The 20,396-nt window shown below is 33.5% G+C and overlaps 1 pseudogene; it reads left to right on the forward strand.

Moving 5' to 3' along the window:
• The first annotated feature begins 9,287 nt into the window (after positions 1–9,287).
• LOC107894449 (protein argonaute 4-like) lies at positions 9,288–19,876 on the forward strand (annotated as a pseudogene).
• Positions 19,877–20,396: the final 520 nt, after the last annotated feature.

A 20,396-nucleotide genomic window follows, 5' to 3' on the forward strand; every position in this document is an offset into this window, starting at 1 on the left:
ATATTGACATATGATTTATTATTGTTTAAGTATCGGTTTATAGAAATACCACTGAGTTCATACTCAGCGTACAGTTTGTTTCCGTGCACAGGTTAAGTTAAGGTTAGATCGTTGAATCAGCATCTTAGGCTGATCCCGAACTCAATAAGGTAAAGCATGTTAAATGTTGATAATGGAATGTACCTAGAATGTCTTAAGTGTGTTATTTTGCATTGTGATTGTAATAGCGAAATAAGTAAATTGATAATTGATAATGATACATGATAAGTGTTTTAAGTCAAGTATTGTATTGGTTTAGTATGGATATTGTATTGGTTATGGTTTGAAATTTGCAAGGTTGGCTAGTAAAGTGTGAAAGGTTCATTATTAAGTCCACATGGCCTGGCACACAGGCGTGTGACCAGATCGTGTGAGACACACGACTTACACACGGGCATGTTGTTAGGCCGTGTGTCCCCTGCACCTAAAATACTACAATACAGATTGCCACATGGGCGTGTGTCTTGGCCGTGTGTAATTAATTTGTTCATAAGCAAAAGTCAGAGAGCTCCACGGGTAGAGGACACAGGCGTGTCCAGGCCGTGTGAGCCACACGGGCCTGTGGTATTGTTCATAAAAGGGAAATTTTAAAAATTTTATGAAAAATTTTATAAGGTTCCAAATGAGTCCCGGTTTGGTTTTAACATACATTTTAAGTCTCGAGGGCCCATTAAAGGAACACTAAGATATATTTTATGAACTTAATTGTATTTCTTTCTTTATTAATTGTAATCACATTGTAGCGACCAGTAATACTTCGTAATCCTATTTCGACTACAGGATAGGGTTAAGGGATGTTACATTTAGTGGTATCAGAGCTATTCAGGTTTAGCCGATTTTTAGACTAAATCGAGCTCGAAATTGAGTCTAGAGGTACATGCCATAGTTGAGTCGAAATTGAGTCGGGATCGAATGTTGATATATTTGTTTGTCTCTATTTTAAAGTTAAAAATGTTAGATGAACTTATCAATGGTATTGATTATGAAATGTATACTGGAGATGAATAGTCTCGTGAATTAGATGGAAACTGAATCGGTAATATTGAGTATTAACTCAATGAATAATTAATTACTGAATGTTGACTGATGAAATAATAGAGAAAAGATGATATATAATTATTTAGAACTCTGACTGATGCTCTTCAGTGAGTAGAAGAAACTTGTCTGAATAGGTAAGTTATCTGTTGTTAATATTCCGTAAATATAGTGTGGAAGAATTGATAAGTTCAGCTAAAAATGATCTTGAAAGAATTGAAATCTGGTTGGAGAATATTATCAAGATTGTAAATGAATTATTCTGTTCAACAATTAAATGTTAGAAAGGTATGATATTTCTGTTAAAAGATTCAGCTTACCAGTGGTGGAAAATATTGATTTATGTTGTGATTAAGAAAAGGGTTATTTTGAAATTTTCCAAAATAGGTTCTGAAAGAAATATATATCAGCCAGAGATTTCTTGATTAGAGATGTAAAGAAATTATTGAAGCTTAAATAGAGTTATATGACTGTAATTATGTATGAAGGGAATTTTTCTGATTGAATAATTATACCGAAGGGTGTATTTCGACTGAAACCATAATGTACAAGTGGTTTAAAGATAGTTTAAATGAAGACATAAAGTAGAAGAGTTTAGTAAAGAGAAAAGACAGATTGAAATAGAAATTAAAACTTCAAGTAAAAGATTGAGATACTCGATGCTTCAGTCCAAGATATTGAGCTACATTTGTAGTAGGATGGAAAATGTAGAATAAAGAGTGGAACATGTGTTGGATATGATTCTTCTGATCATTATCTTAGTGATTGCTTAAAGAAAGTTGGAAAAGATATTAATCAAAATTCAAGACTGAGTGACACAGTTACTAGAGGTAGATAATCTTGTAACCTCGGAAATACGAGTGATAGTCGAAGTGTGATAAAATACTTTATTGTAAAGTCTGGAGAATGAATATCAGCCAGGGCATATGTAAATCGTATATAAAAATATATTTCTCTACTGGATATCAATACTGGTACTTTATTTTTTATTGACACTGATATGATTATTTTAAATTGATTTTGGTTTGACTTATTCCTATGATTGTATGAATTCAGTATCTACTAAAGATTTGCCTATTGAGGTTGCTGAATTTTTGGTTGAAGTATTAAATTTTCCGGATCAGTAATTATTGGTTGATAAAATTTGTAGGAACTGTTTGGTAATAATACTAGGGTATTGTTTTCTGATCGATATGGTGTTATTATTATTTAATGTGATTTTGAGAACGGAATGGTTAATTTTACACGATTCTATGGTAAATTACAAGTAAGAGTATATTATATTGCAAAGTCAAGATGATGAAATGTTTTGTTGAATCAGAGAATATTAAACGATTTGTTTATTGTGATAGATCTTGTAATTGAAGTGATATTGGAAAAATATATCTGAAAACAGAGATTTTCTGAGACTAGTTTGTTATTATCAGAAATTTAGAAAAGGATTTTTGAAATATATGGTTACTACAAAAAGATGTGGAATTGGAAGGATCTGATAAATGTCAGCAAGATTTTGATTGGTTGAAAGCTCAGTTAACTGAAGCACTAGTTCTGGTTTAGTCTGAAACTTGGTGAAGAAACCCGTGATTTACAAGGAGAATAGTGTTTTGATGCAAGAAGGTAAACTAATAGTTTATGTTACGGAAGGTTAGAATCACATGGAAATAATTATCTGGTACACGATTTGGAAGTGGTAACTATTGTCCTTGTGGTTGATGTAAATCGCGATAAGTTTTAAATTTATGATTGATCGTACTTGAAAACTAACTATTATCACGATGAAGGCAAGCGCACCTATCGAATAGTAGTATAGTTTATAGCAAGACCGGAATGTCGAATCCACAGGAACTAAAAGTACTAGTATTAACTCTTTTTTTATTATCTAGCCTAAAAATAAAAGGGGTTTGTTTTATCTAAATTAATTAACTAAACTAAGAATGCAAAGGAAGAAAATTGGGGAAATACTTTTGAGAAAAACTGATTGATTTGGACAATACCCAAGGAAAAATCCACCTAGACTTCACTTGTTATTTGACTCTGAATTAGATGATTTATTCACTTGACTTGATCCGTAGAAATCCCTAAGTTATATTATTATCTCTCTCGAGACTAACAACGACTAACCCTAGGTTGATTAATTGAAATCTCTTTCTAATTAAAAACCCTAGTGTTGCATTAACTCAATCTATGAATTCCCTTATTAGGTTTCACCCTAATCCGGCAAAATTATGTCACCCTATGTCTAGGGGTGCAATCAATTCCGCTTAATTATGCTAGATCTACTATTAGATAGGGACTTTTGCTCCTCTGAATAAGCACATCAATACTTGAATCAATATCCTGGAATATTAAAGCAAGAATTAAGAACTCATAATTTAGAACAAGTCAAATATTTATCATATAATTCAGAAAATAATAACAAGATCCATCATAGGTTTCATTCCCCTTAGGAATTTAGGGGATTTAGTTCATAAGTGTAAAAGAAAACATCTCAAAAGAATAATGATAACAAAATATAAAGAAAACCCAAAAAATCCTGAAGGAAATTGAAGGGAGATCTTCAGTCTTGAAGGATAATCCGGCTTCTGAGATGGATCAATTGGCTTTCTTCGAGTAATTCCTTGCCTCTTACTCCGTATGTCTTTCAGCTACCTCCTGGGGTGTTTATATAGGTTTTAGAATTCTTCTAAACCTTCAAGAGTGGCCTTTTTCGAATAGGACTAGACTTGGGCTCGACAGGGACACGCCCGTGTGAGGTGGCTTAGGCCGTGTTGCATTATGTTAAATAGACACGGGCGTGTGAACTACCCATATGAGGAAGTTCAGGCTGTGTTGATTTCTTACGTTGACCCATTTTCTTCGTTTTTGGCCCGTTTCTTGCTCTTTTTACTCTTCCATTCTCACCTAAGTATAAAACATGAAACTCAAGGATTAGGAGCATCGAATTCACCAAATCTAAGGATAATTCTTCCAAAAATGTGCTAAGCATGGGATAAAAATATGTATAAATTACGATTTATCACCTTGTATTAAAAGATCATAATGTGATAATTGAATCTCATCCAAGAAAAGCAAATGGAGTTATGTATACTTAGAAATGGAAGTTTTTCTTTGTGTTACGAGCTATGAACGTTCGACTGTTATTACCTGATGATGGCTCAAGTGTAGTTGAGATAAAAGTTAAACTGACTTCTCTATAGCAGGTCTACAAAGCTCAGAAATGTGATAATGAGTTATTAGTTAAATAGGTATTGTATACAGATGACTTTTGATTAAAAATTTATAGATTGAATCCGATGATTGTTTGCTATTTGGAAATAGAAGTTGTACCAAAGAATTCAGAAGCTTATATTGTTTGCTATTTAGAAATAGAAGTTGTACCGAAGAATTCAGAAGCTTATACAGAATATTTTGCCTGAAATTTATAATAGTATCATCCCTATGCATTCTGGAAGAAATAAGTTATACAGTGAATTGAAGAAGATGTGCTGATGATTTGGAATGAAAAGTGATTTTTTGAACTTGTATAGGAGTGTTTATATGTCAGTACGGTAAAACTGAACATTAGATACTGATACATTCAGAACTGTTATAGTCAGTGATGATATCATAATGAAAATGGGATAGAATTTCTATGGGTTTGAATTGGAATCATCTCTATCTATGAAAAAGAAAGATGATATTTGAATAATCGTCGAAGGTATAGAGCAGTCTGCATATTTCATTCCGGTATGAATAAATTTCTTACTTAAAAATTGTCTGAAATACAAGTTTCTGAGATGTTAGATTACATAGTATGCCAGTTTCTATTATTTCTGATTGAGATACATGGTTTACATTCTGATTCTAGAACAAGTACAAGAAGTTTTGGGTACGCGATAATAATTTTCAGCACTGTATGAAGCTTCGTATGATTTTGAGTGTAAAACTTCATAGTATTTGACTGAATGAAGCGAGAAAATTTATTGATAGAGTTATTTTGATTTGGGAAATCGAAGAAAAATAAAAGTGATTTGAGATAGAGTAAAAGCAGTTTTTGACAGATAAAAATAGTATGAAGACTTAGAACATTGGGAAATTGAGTTCTCGTTCTGTTTGACTATGTGAAATTAAAGAAAAGTTGGACAGGTAACATATTGGTTGGTTTTGCCTCTGAAGTTACAGGAAATTTATAAGGTTTTTTTATTTATTATGTTTTGATGCTCAGAAGATATAGATCAGATCTCTTACATGTATCTCGACAAAGGATATTGAAATATGAACTGATTTATTGTATGAAAAAGAAGAACCGATTAAGATATTAGTTTGAGGAGTGAAGCCATAATATTGAGGAAGCAACACGGGAACTGAAACAAGCGAATAGTATACTAGAAATAAATATTAAAATAATTAAAATTGAAAATGAGGTATCGAGACTTTGAAAATTTTAAACCGAGCCATAAATATTTATAAAGTGTTAATAAGTTAGTATTAAAGTTACGTTAAGGCATTTTGAAGTTCCGATAGTTAATTGAACAAAAAGAACTAAATTGTAACAAATGTAAAATTATGGGAAATGATGAAATAGCTTAAATGATAAAAAGAAAGAGGGTTTAAAAGGCAAATAGACCCAAGGTCTATTTGGGCTGGACGGCAAGGGCATGAAATCAGCAAGAAAATAAGGAGAATTAAGGGTAAAATTAGAATATTGCAAAATTTACTTAATAAAGCTAGGACTAAAGTGAAATTATCTAGATTTCTCTTTATTTTTCTGCATTCTCATCAGTAAAAACACTGTAGAAGGGTTTTCTTAAGCTGGTTTTTCATATTTTTACTGTAAGTAAGTTCAATTCTTGATTATTTCTTGTAAGTTTTGTGTTTTTCTGACTTTTACAACTGGGTCCACTTGTTGAATTCATTAGTTTTTGATTCTATGAAAGAAATTGAAAGTTTCTATGAATATGTGCTAGAATTATATGATGATGTAGCTTTGAATTAGAACTTTAAATTGTTTATATGTTGATTTTATTGAAAGAATTGAATAGAAAGTGAATGTTTGGGACCTAATTGTAAAATAGTTTGAATTTAGGGTTTTATGTGGAAATTTTGAATTTCTATAGTTTTGAAATAACTTATGATGTCTAGGTAAAGTATTAATTGAGAAAAATTTAGCTTAATTGAGCAAGGACTGAATTGTATGAACTGTGAAATTTGGGGCAAAATGGAAATCAACATTTTGCACTAAAACAGTTTTGGACAGCAGCGGTGGCCTAACTTTGAAAAATCACCAAAAATTGTAGAAATTGAATTAGAGGATGAATAAAATATGAGATTAAATATTTTTGAGTCTAGTTTCTTATAGAAGAAATGGTGTAAGCAATGAAATTATAAATCATGAGATATAATAAAGTTCCTGAGACAAGATCAGAATGATTTCTGGTTCCCCTATTCATACTTTGGAAAATCATTAAAAATTGTATAAAAATAATTATGGGCTTAAATTTATATTTTTAAAATCTTGAATGAGTCTATTTTCATGAAAAATTAACCAGAACATATCCGAATCCCATATGAGGAGATTATTAATTTTTAGTGAAGAAGGGTTAGAACTGTCAGATAGCAGAACAGGGGTGAATTTAAAGAATAAACTGTACTTATTGGCTAAACCAAAAATTCTAAAATTTTTATGGTTGGAAGATATGTGAGTCTAGTTTCAGGAAACATTAGCGGATCTTAATTTAGAATTCTGTAACTCAATATATAAATAACTTAGTGACAATGACTCAAGTAGATAGCTTTGAAAGAACATATAAGTAAATAATAGAGTTAATATATTGAAAGAAATTATCAATATCAAGTGGGTTTAGTGTTGTATGATGATATTGTAAAGTGATTTTGTTAAATATTGATGTTAGAATCGAAATGAAAATAAGGTAGAAATTGAATAGAAATTCAATTATTCAATATAAATTAGTGCTGTATTAATAGTATAAATTATCTTCATTTTTCATAGTTAACATCGCACCCAAGTCATCTATGAAGAAAGGAAATGAAAAGGTGGACGACGAGTAAACTCAAGAAAAATTCACGGTTTGTATTTCTATAAACTAAGCTTTTAAGTTAAATATTGTATATAATTGCTTTATTATGTATGGTAAGTAAATTAAATGTAAGTATTGTTAAATTTGAAATGTATTAACTATTATATGAAAATTTGAAAGTGAAATGCAAACCCTATTAACAGTGTCGGGCTAGTCGGATATAGTTGGCATGCCATCGTATTGGAAGTGTTCAGGGATATACCGATTTTGTGTCAGTGAGACACTATAAGTGTCGCATTACTGTTACTGTTCCAGATTTGTTCCGATGAGGTACTCTATGTACCGCTACAGTTACTGTTACTATTACTATTACCGTTACGGTGTATTCTGGCTCCGGCCAATGAAACACTATATGTTATTCCAGTGTGTGGGTTGGATCCGTGTATCCGTCCAAATCTGATTCATGTTAATAGGGGTAAATAAAGGTACTGAAAATTGACCGCTACTGAATAATCGACTATTACTGATCAATGACAGTTACTGAATAACTGATTATTACTGATGACTGACTGTAACTAAACAATAAAGATCAATTGATTGTTACTGATTATTGGACAATTACTAAATGTCTAAATGATACTGAATATTGGTTGAATGATAATGAAAAATTGATTGATGTTGAACAAACACTGAAATTGTATATATTTAATTGAAATTGATTAATAAGTTAAGACATTAGTATTATAAAATGAAAACAAATGATTGAACTATTAAGATTATTAGATTGAAATCTCAAAGTATATTGACATATGATTTATTATTGTTTAAGTATCGATTTATAGAAATACCACCAAGTTCATACTCAGCGTACGGTTTGTTTCCCTGCGCAGGTTAAGTTAAGGTTAGATCGTTGAATCAGCATCTTAGGCCGATCCCGAACTCAATAAGGTAAAACATGTTAAATGTTGATAATGGCATGTACCTAGAATGTCTTAAGTGTGTTATTTTTCATTGTGATTGTAATAGCGAAATAAGTAAATTGATAATTGATAATGATACATGATAAGTGTTTTAAGTCAAGTATTGTATTGGTTTAGTATGGATATTGTATTGGTTATGGTTTGAAATTTGCAGGGTTGGCTAGTAAAGTGTGAAAGGTTCATTATTGAGTCCACATGGCCTGGCACACAGGCGTGTGACCAGACTGTGTAAGACACACGGCTTGCACACAGGCATGTTGTTAGGCCGTGTGTCCCCTGCACCTAAAATGCTACAATACAGATTGCACATGGGCGTGTGTCTTGGCCGTGTGTAATTAATTTGTTTATAAGAAAAAGTCAAAGAGCTCCATGGGTAGAGGACACGGGCGTGTCTAGGCCGTGTGAGCCACATGGTGTAACTACACGGGCGTGTGGTACTGTATAAAAGGGAAATTTTAAGAATTTTGTGAAAACTTTTATAAGCTTCTGAATGAGTCCCGATTTGGTTTTAACATACATTTTAAGTCTCGAGGGCCCATTAAAGAAACGTTAAGATATATTTTATGAACTTAATTATATTTCTTTTTTTTATTAAGTGTAATCAAACTGTAGTGATCGGTAATACTCTGTAATCCTGTTTCGACTACGGGATAGGGTTAAGGGGTGTTACAGTCTTTGAATCCCGAGGAATGTATAAAATGTGCTATTTCGCTTATGAGAGATACAGCGTACCACTGGTGGAAAACTTTGATATTGGTAGTTCTGAGTGAACGAGTCACTTGGGACTTCTTTCAACATTAATTTCGAAAGAAATACATCAGTTAGAGATTCATCGATTAGAAACGTAAAGAGTTTCTCAAACTTAAACAAGTTCGTATGTCTGTTACAGAATACGAGTGGAAATTTGTAAGATAGAGTAGTATGCTCGGGAATGTGTATCTACGGAAGCAATGATATGCAAAAGATTTGAAGATGGTTTGAACGAGGATATTCGTTTGTTAGTCGGGATTCTTGAGATTAAAGAATTTGTTGTGCTTGTTGAACGGGCATGTAAAGCTGAAGATCTCGGGAAAGAGAAAAGAAAAGCTGATTTTGAAGCTAGGGAGGTACGAAAGAGATCATCGGGCAAATTATTTTAGTCTGCATCAAAGAAATTCAGAGATGATAATATCCCTTCAAAGACTAATGTGGGGCATTCGAATAGAGATCGTGCTAGATGCAGTCGAACTTCAAAGCTCCAGCTACATCCGTTCCCAGTGCCAAAAATGCTAAATCCGATCGCCCTGAATGCAAGTATTGTAGTAAAAGACATCTTGGTAATTGTAGACTGCATGATCGAGCTTGTTTCAGATGTAGATTGTTAGATCATTTTATCCGCGATTGCCCTGAATCTGTCGAGCAAAAAAGTGTGCAAAATTCGAGGCCAAGTGGTAATGCTTTTCGCTGTAGACCTCCCAGAAGTACGGGAAATGTAAGTGGCATTCAGAGAGGGACAAAAGATACAGCTGTTAGATCTGAGGCTTGGGCACCTATCAGAGCCTATGCTATTCGAGCTCGTGAGGAAGCTTCATCGCTAGTTGTGATTACGGGTACATTTACTCTTTATGATACTTCTGTGATTGCTTTGATAGATCCTGGATCAACACATTCGTATATATGCATGAACTTAGTGAACAGTAAGACTTTGCCTATAGAGTCTACTAAATTTGTAATTAGAGTTTCGAACCCCCTAGACAGATGTGTTTTGGTTGATAAAGTCTGTAAGAATTGTCCGTTAATGTTTTGAGACAATTGTTTTCTGGCTGACTGATGCTGTTGCCCTTTGATGAATTTGATATAATCCTGGGTATGGATTGGTTAACTTTGCATGATGCTGTCGTGAACTGCAAACAAAAAACTATTGATTTGAGATGCAAAAATGATGAAATAGTCAGAATTGAATCTAGTGATTTGAATGGATTGCCTGTGTGATATCTTCGATGAAAGCTTTAAACACTGTGAAAAAGGGTTGTGAAGCCTACTTTGCTTATGTAATTGATTCGAAAGTATCAAAAAAGAAATTTGAATTAGTGCCTGTTATATGCAAGTTTCCTGATGTGTTTCCTGAAGAACTTCCGGGTTTACCTCCGGTAGAGAAGTAGAATTTGGCATTGAATTGGTACCTGGTACAACTCCAATTTCGATATCTTCGTATAGAATGGCTCCGACTGAATTAAAAGAATTAAAATCTCAGTTGCAAGAGTTGACCGATAGAGGATTTGCTAGACCGAGTTTCTTATCTTGGGGTGCTCCGGTTCTATTTGTGAAAAAATAGACGGCACAATGGGAATGTGTATAGATTATCGTCAGTTGAACAAAGTGACTATCAAGAATAAGTATCCCCTACCCCGAATTGATGATTTATTTGATCAGTTCAAAGGAGCTGCTACGTTTTTGAAAATAGATTTGAGATCAGGCTATTATCAGTTGTGAGTAAAAGACTCAGACATTCCGAAAACTGCTTTCAGAAAGAGGTATGGCCACTATGGATTCTTAGTTATGCCTTTCGGATTGTCTAACGCACCTGCTATCTTTATGGATTTGATTAATAGAATTTTCAGACCGTATCTAGATCAATTTATTGTTGTATTCATTGATGACATTTTGATTTATTCACGAGATGAAACTAAACATACCGAGCATCTGAGAATAGTGCTACAGACTCTGCGAGATAAACAGTTGTATGTAAGTTTAGCAAATGTGAATTCTAGTTGCGTGAAGTCGGTTTTCTAGGTCATATTGTATTAGCATCTGGTATCTGAGTTAATCTAAGTAAAATTTTAGCTATTCTGGATTGGAAACCTCCGAAGAATGTCTCTGAAGTCCGTAGTTTTTTGGGACTTACCGGTTATTATAGAAGGTTCGTAAAAGACTTTTCTATTATTGTGAATCCGTTGATAAAGCTTCTTAAAAAAGATGCTAAATTTGAATGGTCTGAAAAGTGTCAGAATAGCTTCGATCAGTTGAAAACTTTGTTGACTGATGCTTCGGTATTGGTACAATCCGAATCGGGTAAAGAATTTGTGATCTACAGTGATGCTTCGTTGATTGGATTGGGATGTGTTTTGATGCAAGAAAGAAAAGTCATTGCTTATGCTTCAAGACAGTTAAAGCCGCACGAAAAGAACTATCACACACGATCTTGAGTTAGCTGCAATTGTGTTTGCTCTAAAGATTTGGCATCATTACCTGTTCGGTGAGAAATGTCATGTATATTCTGATCATAAGAGTTTGAAATATCTGATGACTTAGATAGATCTGAATCTGCAACAGAGAAGATGGTTAGAATTGCTAAAAGACTATGAACTTGTGATAGATTATCATCCGGGCAAGACAAATGTTGTTGCTGATGCTTTGAGTTGAAAATCATTATTTGCCTTGCGTACGATGAATGCTCATTTTGTTCTGTCTGATGATGGTTTAGTTTTAGCTGAATTGAAAGCAAGACCTTTGTTCTTACAACAAATTATCGAAGCTCAGAAGATTGATAATGAGATTTTAGCTAAACGAGCTCAGTGTGGAGAGTTGATAAAGATGATTGTCTGAGATTTCGAGATAGAATTTGTCTTCCTAGAAATCTAGAGTTAATTTAAATGATTTTGAATGAAGCTCACAGCAGTTGGTTATCTGTTCACCTGGGTAGTACGAAAATGTATAATGATCTGAAACAACATTGTTGGTGGTCCAGAATGAAAACAGATATTTCTGACTTTGTTTAGAAATGTTTGATCTGTCAGCAAGTTAAAGCTGAACATCAAGTGCCATCTGGCTTGTTACAACCGATTATGGTTCCGAAATGGAAATGGGATCGAGTGACAATGGATTTTGTTTTGGGTTTACCCCTGTCTCCGAGAAAGAAAGATGCTTCTGGGTTGTAGTTGATCAACTGAAGAAATCAGCTCATTTTGTTCTGGTTCGATCTGATTACTCGCTTGATAAATTAGCTGAGTTATACATTTCTGATATCATGAGATTGCATGGTGTACCTTTGTCTATAGTGTCAGACAGAGATCCGAGATTCACATTGTAATACCTCAATTTTGCCCGGCCCATTGGAAGCCAAGGCATAGTCCAAAATATCAAAAAAATAATAATAAAAGTTTTTTTAACAGTCCTTTTACAAATGTTAAAACCCAATAACCCACCTAAACCTACCCATTACAAGACCCGTGACCCAACAAATCGTGACCCTACCCAGCAGGCTCACTGTTACTACCCAAAACCCCAAAACAGTCCCATAGCCCAAATACACAGATCAATCAGCCAAACTTAACTCAATACCTAACCCGACCTAACAGATCTAAACCATCCCTACCCGTTACAGACCCAAACTCTCAGAGGCCCAAAATTTAGAAGCATTCGGCTAGGGTTAGAAACCCTAGCCCTCTCCTCGCGCCACAAGCACCAAACGAAGGTCCCCTTTATCTCCGTCGAAGATCTTCTGATTACCTGCAAAAAAAGGAAAAGAAAATAGCAAAGGAAAGTAGCAAAACACGGCAAGAAATAGGAAATATTTTTATACCAAATTTGTATCGGTTAACAGTGGCTATAAAGCCGGGATCTAAACATTGTAATGAGGGGGAAGTTTTTTTGGTTTTAAACACACATGTACAAACAGTATAGAAGAAAAAAAAACTCACGGCAGATTCAAAGGTTTTACTATTTTTATTCTCTATTATTTCCTTCTGTTTTTTATTTATATATATATACATGTATTTTTAATATAATAGACGATCCAAAAACAGATTTGAAAATCAAAGGGAAAACAGTTCATTTTTTTAAGTTGTAATACACAAAAATACTTTTTAAAATAAAGAGGAGAAGTACTACTTGTGTTTCGGCTGCAAGAGGAAGGATTTTTGGCCTTCCGACCGCCGTGCACGGTGTCGCGTGGGCACCTGGAGCAGTGGCCATCGACCGTTGTTGGAACTCAGGCTAGAGGACGGGGGAGAGGGTTTCAGAGTTTTTTTTGGTTTTTTTTAAAACGGGGTGTTAGAAATGAAATTTAAAATTAAAATTTAACTTATATACGGCCCAGGATCCGACCCGATCCAACCCGGAGTGTCCGCGTATTTTAAGAAAATAGGATATTTAACCCTTTAGTCCTTCCGTCTTTTCATCTTTTAAATTAAGTTTATTGCAATTTTTTAATTTTTGCCCACTATTTTTATTTTGGTTTCAATTTGATCCTCGACCCTTTTAAACACAGAATTAAAACGCTGCCGTCTTGGGAATAGGGCGTTTTGCCCAATGAGTCTCTTTCGTTTTACGCGTGTTTTAATTAGGACCTTAATTCAGCTTTATTTTTTTATATTCGCCCAATAATTTTATTGAACTTCAAATCTAACCCTATATATTATTATTATTATTATTATATATATATTTTTTATATTGTTATTTGTTTTATTTTTAACCTGACTTTTATATTATATATTATATAATTATTTTATTATATATTATTTATATTATTATTTATTATATATTATTTTTCACAAATTATTATTATTTTACATTATTATTTATATATTATTATATTTTTACTTGTATTATATATTTATTAATTATTTATATATATTATATATTATTTTTTACATATATACTTTTATATTATATATTATAATTATTTTATTATATATTATTATGTCATTTTTTTATATTATTATACATTTTTATCTATATATTATTATCATTAAAGGTTTTTAACTTGTATTATATACTTATTTTTATTTATATGTTAATAATTACTTTATTTATATTCTATTATTACACATTTTGAATATATTATAATATTATAATTTGTATAATACGTATATTTCATTATTAATTACTTATTTTATATTATTCTAAGCTTATATTTATATATATATTATATAATTATTTCATTATAAATATAAATTCTTTTACATATTTGATATTTTATACATTATTTTTCTAAACCAATATATTTTATATATTTTATATAATTATTATTCTTATAAATATATTTTTTTATTATATATTATATTTTAAATTTATTATTAAATATCACATTTTTTTATTATATGCTCATTCTATTTATCAATTGTTTATATTATACATATATTTTTAAAACTTATGTTTCTTATTATTATACAATATTTGTTTTTATTCTTATTATTATACAATATTTGTTTTTACTTTAGAATTAATGTATTATTGTTATGTTATGTATTTTATATGTTATGTAATATCTTAGACTTTTATAATTTATTTTCAAATGCATATTTTTATATATATGTACATTGATTTATTGTATTATATGCATCATTTCATTTATTAATCCATTCATGTGTACATTAAATTATTGGATTGTATATTTTTTATTTTATGTAGATTCTATTTATCCATTTTCTATGCATGTCATCTATTTTTACTCATACATATTTTACACGTTAATATTTACCATGTTTTTATATTATTTAATGTTTTATTTATGATATATTGTATATAATTAGTGCATTTATTATGTTTTCTTTTGGGTATATTCCTATTTGCTTAGCATGATTATTTTTATTATTCTATTTTGCCCTCTATATATAGTGATTGCATTTATATAAAGTGTTATAATATTTTGTAATATACGTTATTTGAATATCTATGTTTTGTAATACAAAATTGTCACTCTAAAAGGTCATTTAAAACAATATTTAAAAGTTTTATAAAAATAAAAGCAATGCTTGATGTTTGGAAACTTCGAGAAAGGTAGTGCCCTAACTTACTGGGTTGCCACTTTTTTCGTTGAGTTCAAATAGTCAAGCACCTTTCTAAAATTTTTTAAAGGATTTCAAAATACGAGCAACTGTCTTGAAATTTCAAAGCGTTGTGTCCAAACTTACTAGATATGACGTTTTGACGTCTCAAGATAGGGATTTTCAAAAATGGTTAGCTTAGTCTCGAATGTCTTAAAATAGTGCGTCCTAACTTATTGGATGTAATATTTTGATTCATTTGATACAAGTGAACCCTAATTTTCAAAATCAAAATATTGTAAAGAGGACTACATCTTAAATTTTTGTTAAATTTCTGACATTAAGGACATTTTGATAATCAATTAGGTACCAATTTTTGGGCGTTACGAGGGTGCTAACCCTTCCTCGTACGTAACCGGCTCCCGAACTCGTTTTCTGATTTCGTAGACCAAAACTAATGATTTTAAAACAAAATGTTTTAAAGGTGATCCAATCACACCTAAAAAGATTGGTGGCGACTCCTGTTTTCGTTTTTAAAGTCGAACCCCGTTTTTTAAAACCTCTTAAAAAAGGTTTCGACAGCTTGGCGATCCGCTGGGGACTAATAAGAGAGTCAAGCCGTGTAATTGATTATCTCTTGTCTTAATGTCGAAAATTAAAAATTTTAAAATTTAATCCTCTTTGCATTACATGTGTTTGTATTATTACATGTGTTGCTATATTCTGATGCGCATTGCATTTGCATGACCGTTGTGGTCACACCCTTAAGTGGGAGGGAGAAGCTACTCCTTCGTGGGGTTTTCGCCTCGGTACAGGATAGTGGATCACTTTCGGGATACATCCGTACCTATGGTTTCGTGAGATTTTCATCTCCATGTAGCCATAGGGAAATGTATTCCCCTGAACTGAACTCGATTCAAATGAGCCTATAATGGGTGAGGATCGAGGAATCTGCTGGTTCGGGTACCTCAAACTTTAGAAATAAACCACATATAGAAAAACAGTAAGAGCTCAATATAGATAGAATTATACTTAGGTTATCTTTGTGTTTATTAATATCATATGATACTGACTGTTTTCTTTCTTTTGTGCATGTCATTTTGCATTTAAAAGGTATCGATTCACGGTCAGTTTCTAAGTTAGAAAGTTTTATTATGGAGAACGGACTTCTTGATAGAATGGAGGGCAACATTAACGTCCATAAATGATCAAAGGAAATGCTGAAGGATACACATCAGAATTATGGGGTTACACTCGCATCAGCGTGACGCAAAATAATCTCTAGGAGTTAAAGGAAATATGGGATCAATGGAGTAATGAAGCCAAGCAGTTGTTCTACAATAACTAAGGAGACTTGCAGTTTTTGTTTGACAAGAGGATAGAAGAGCAATTCAAAGTGAGTGTGGGAGCATCGATGGACACTTCTACCATTATAGCATTTCTTTTTCATATGAAGACGGTTGCCATGTGGATGGTAAGGGTATTGGAAGGAAAGTGATTGATAGAGTGCATGAGACCTACCAAAATGAGTTGGATAGAAAGAATTTTGCCTATGATGGTAAAAAGCTCGTTTACTATAGGACCGCTACCAAACAACAAGCTTGAGTTTACTGTTGTACTTATCAGAAACAATGGAAATGCAAGCCCCGATGGCCTGGATAGCTCAAGTAAGCGTGAAAGAAAGCGATTAAAAAAGACCGTATCATACAAAGACCTTTAGAGATTAACTATGCTGAGAAGATACCCATGTAAGCATTTCAAAATGCTTTGCGTAGACAGGAATCTGAAAGCTCTCAAGAAACATTAAAGATGCTGGATATCATTTTAAGGCAACATGTTAAGCAGGAATGCCTACTTGTTTGCCAATCTTTCTTTCAAGATAATTAGAACAACCTCACAGACGTTGGAAGAGGTGTCCATAGATGTAGGGATTATCTTATGGGTGAAGCCATAGCTCAAATTCGGGATGGTAGTAGATCATTTACGGACCATGAAAGTACAAGCTGATACATTGAGCACGAAATACAAACTACAGTTAGATCATGGTCAAGAGTTAGCTTTGTTGAGTTAAAACTTTGGGCCATAGGACGAAGGCGTATTTGTAATCCATTCATATATAAAGATATTCTTTTTCTAAATAAAGTTTTCTAAATGAAATTGAGTCGAGATCGATACCTTTTTACATTCATGCATTTGCATTACATCACATCGCATCATATGCATTTAAGTCCATAAAAAGACCCTAATTAGGAAAAAAATATTTCAGAGAGTTAATCGGGGATATGGAACAAAGGTTGGAGAGATTGGAGCAAAGGCAAATACAGATGCAAGAGCAGTTGACCAAAATTCAACAAGATATACGTGATCAAATGTTGGAGCTCCAAAGAAATATAATTGGCCAGCTGGGAAAGTTACTAGTTAAAGGGCTTGAAAAGAGGAAAAGCTAAGTGGTCAACACTGAAGATGATAATGAGGTCATCATTTATTCCTCAAATTTTACTCCAATAGGGGTCTAGACTCAACTAGACGCACATTCGCGAGAGATACCAGTTACTATCAAGCCCTAACAGCATCAAGCCGGTATGTTGGCACCAGTAAATAATTCAGTAGGCTTAGGTCCTAATTAGGGAGCAATTCAGCCAGTCTTGTCGTCATTAGAGAAGCAAGGAAGGCCAGTGTGGAGTGTCTGAAACAGTGCGAAGCTCTTAAAAAGCAAGAGTGGAGCTCCCGATACAATACCTCGAGGGCAATGACGAGAAAAAAAAATGAGTGAAGCTGTTGATTGTAAGACAACCAAGAATGTCAACTACTAGCCATCAGGTTTCTCAAAAGCAAGAATCCAATCCGAGACTGAATCCTGAAAGGCTTCCCTTTACGTCAATTCCAGTGTCGTATAAGGAGCTATATCATAGATTATTTGACGCACATGTAGTGTCCCCGTTTTACATAGAACGTTGCGGTCCCCATACCCCAAATGGTATGATTTGAACGCTCAATGTGAGTATCATGCGGGACGCACAGGACACTCAATTGAGAATTGCACTGCCTTTAAAAAGATGATCGAAAAACTCATCAAAATAGGTGTTATAAGCTTTGATCTTCCCTATGGGGCAGAGAATTTATTACCTAATCATTTAGATGGGGAGGTGAATTCCATGATGGAAAGGGGCATGGGATCCAAGAATGCGCCAAGTTTTAGGGCTTTTAAGTAGGACTTGATGTTGGGGAATCTGAATAACGTATCCAAAGAAGAAACCAAGAACTAAAACTTGTGAGCCCTTGCACATTTGAGAATGTTTTGAACAGTGAAATTGTGGAAGTGATCCTTGTATTTTAAAGTTAATTTAGAGTAATGTTCAGAACACAATTGTTGTTTTAAAGCCTAGAAACAATAAGATTTCATTTGTGAAATAGGCTCATGTTTGGACATTGTTGTTTCAATAAAACATATCTTTCATGATTAATTTGAGCAATTGTTCCCTCATTTTTTCTTCATTCATAACGTAAATAGTTATTCTTGAATTCATTTATTCCTTGTATATTCTTTTGTGCCTATCGAAGATCCCTAGATATCAATGACAGGGGCAACGGTAGTACAGATTCAGAGTTCCTTTTGAGCGCTACATGTGTTTAGAGGAATCTCAGTACTCTGAAGATGACAGAGATTGCGATTTGTTTCTAAATTTGTTGAAAATGGTAAATCAAGAAGAGAAATAAATTCTACTCCATGAAGAGGGGGTAAAAGATATAGCCTCAGAAGAAAGGAAAGGCTGTAAGTTGGAACAAAGCTAGTTTTCCTGTACCTCACATTGACGCCTTGGTAGACAATAGTGCTGGATATTCGGAGCTCCGCAGTTCCTTCTTTGTTTACTTCTCGATAAGAAAAACTCTAATTTTTATGGGCCATGGAAGTAGAACAATCTGTCTGGGTATGGCATCGTGACTCAGTGTATGGTGCTAGTTAGGGTGAAAGATCAGTGCTTTACAAACCTGCTTCTAAAAATCAATGCAAAGCTTGGAGGACTGAATTCCATGTTAGTAATTGAGCAAACACCTTCAATTCCAGTTGTTTCAAAGGTTCCAACTATCATCCTTGGAATGGATGCATTATTTGGCTCTCCTAAGCAGCCTGATATACCGTCAATAGCTGCGGTGGTTAGTTTCATGAAGTGGCCATTGATTTCCAGTTATAGGGCATCAGCCCGCACACAGTCTCTGAAGCTTGAAATGATAGATTCTCTTTTCAAACCAGTTTCTGACAAAGTGGATGAGGGTATCGTAAGGAAAGCTTTCTTAGACTTCTATACAAGTTTAGGGAAAAGGAAGCCTGATCAAATTATCATATTCAGGGATGGAGTTAGTAAGTCACAGTTCAATCAAATATTGAACATTGAGCTGGATCAAGTAATTGAGGCTTGCAAATTTCTTGATAAGAGTTGAAACCCCATGTTTGTGGTCATTGTGGCACAGAAAAATCATCATACTAAGTTTTTTCAGCAGGGATCTCTTGACAATGTCTCGCCTGGAACCATTATAAACAACAAAATCTGTCATCCTAAGAACAATGACTTTTATCTTTGTGCCCATACTGGAATGATTGGAACCACGAGACCTACTCATTATCATGTTCTCTTAGGTCAGATTGGGTTTTCGGCTGATGATCTGCAAGAGCTAGTGCATGCTATATCAAAGAAACACCACAGACATATCTGTTGTGGCCCCTATTCGCTGAGCTCATTTGGTAACTTCATAGTTAGAGCAGTTTATAGAGTTTAAAGATACTTGAGAAACATCATCAAGCCATGGTGGAATGACAACTCAGGGAGTGATTTCTGTACTTCAGCTTCCCAGAATGAAAGATAATGTCAGCAGCTCCATTGAACTATTTTTTATAGAGCTTCTAGATTTTAGCTACTATTCACTTTCTTTGTTTGACAAACATCAGCCCGGATTTTTGCTGGGGCAAAAGAATTTCATGAGGGGGAACTTGTGCTACAAGAGATTCTTCCCATGCAAAGGATTTCAAAGGGAAATGGATACCAAATGGGAAAGACCATAGATTCTAAAAAAGCCTCCTCTAGTGGAGCGAAAGATTTACCCAATACAGTGAATTCAGACTCAATTAAGGAGTATTTTGTCTGAAAATGAAGGGAAGCCAAAGTGAAAACCTGCAAAGGGTGCTTTGAGACTTCTATTTCAAAAAAAAAGAGAGAGAAAAGAAAAGAAAAATGGAAAATGGAAAAAGAGAAAAAAAAATGGAGAGGCTAAGGTGAAAACTCGCAAAGGGCGCCTTGAGACCAAAGGGGTTTTGAACTGAAAACCCGAAAGGGCGGCTCAAATTTTGGTGTGCAGTAATGACCTTGCTATATCGGAGTCAACAAGTGAAGTATGTTACATACCGAGGCATCAACAAAGTACTTTGGGTCTTCTAAACACATGTTAAACTCAAAACAGTCTTCATGGAATTTGTATATAGAAGCCCAAGCTGCGATATCTAAGGCATTTGATTTTTGTCTTGTTTACTATCTTTGGATTCTCTTTCTTCTCAAAGATAGATTCTTAGATTAATCTCCTTTGTT

This window comes from Gossypium hirsutum, chromosome A13, assembly GCF_007990345.1.
Source record: "Gossypium hirsutum isolate 1008001.06 chromosome A13, Gossypium_hirsutum_v2.1, whole genome shotgun sequence".
NCBI classification, from domain to species: Eukaryota; Viridiplantae; Streptophyta; class Magnoliopsida; order Malvales; family Malvaceae; genus Gossypium; species Gossypium hirsutum.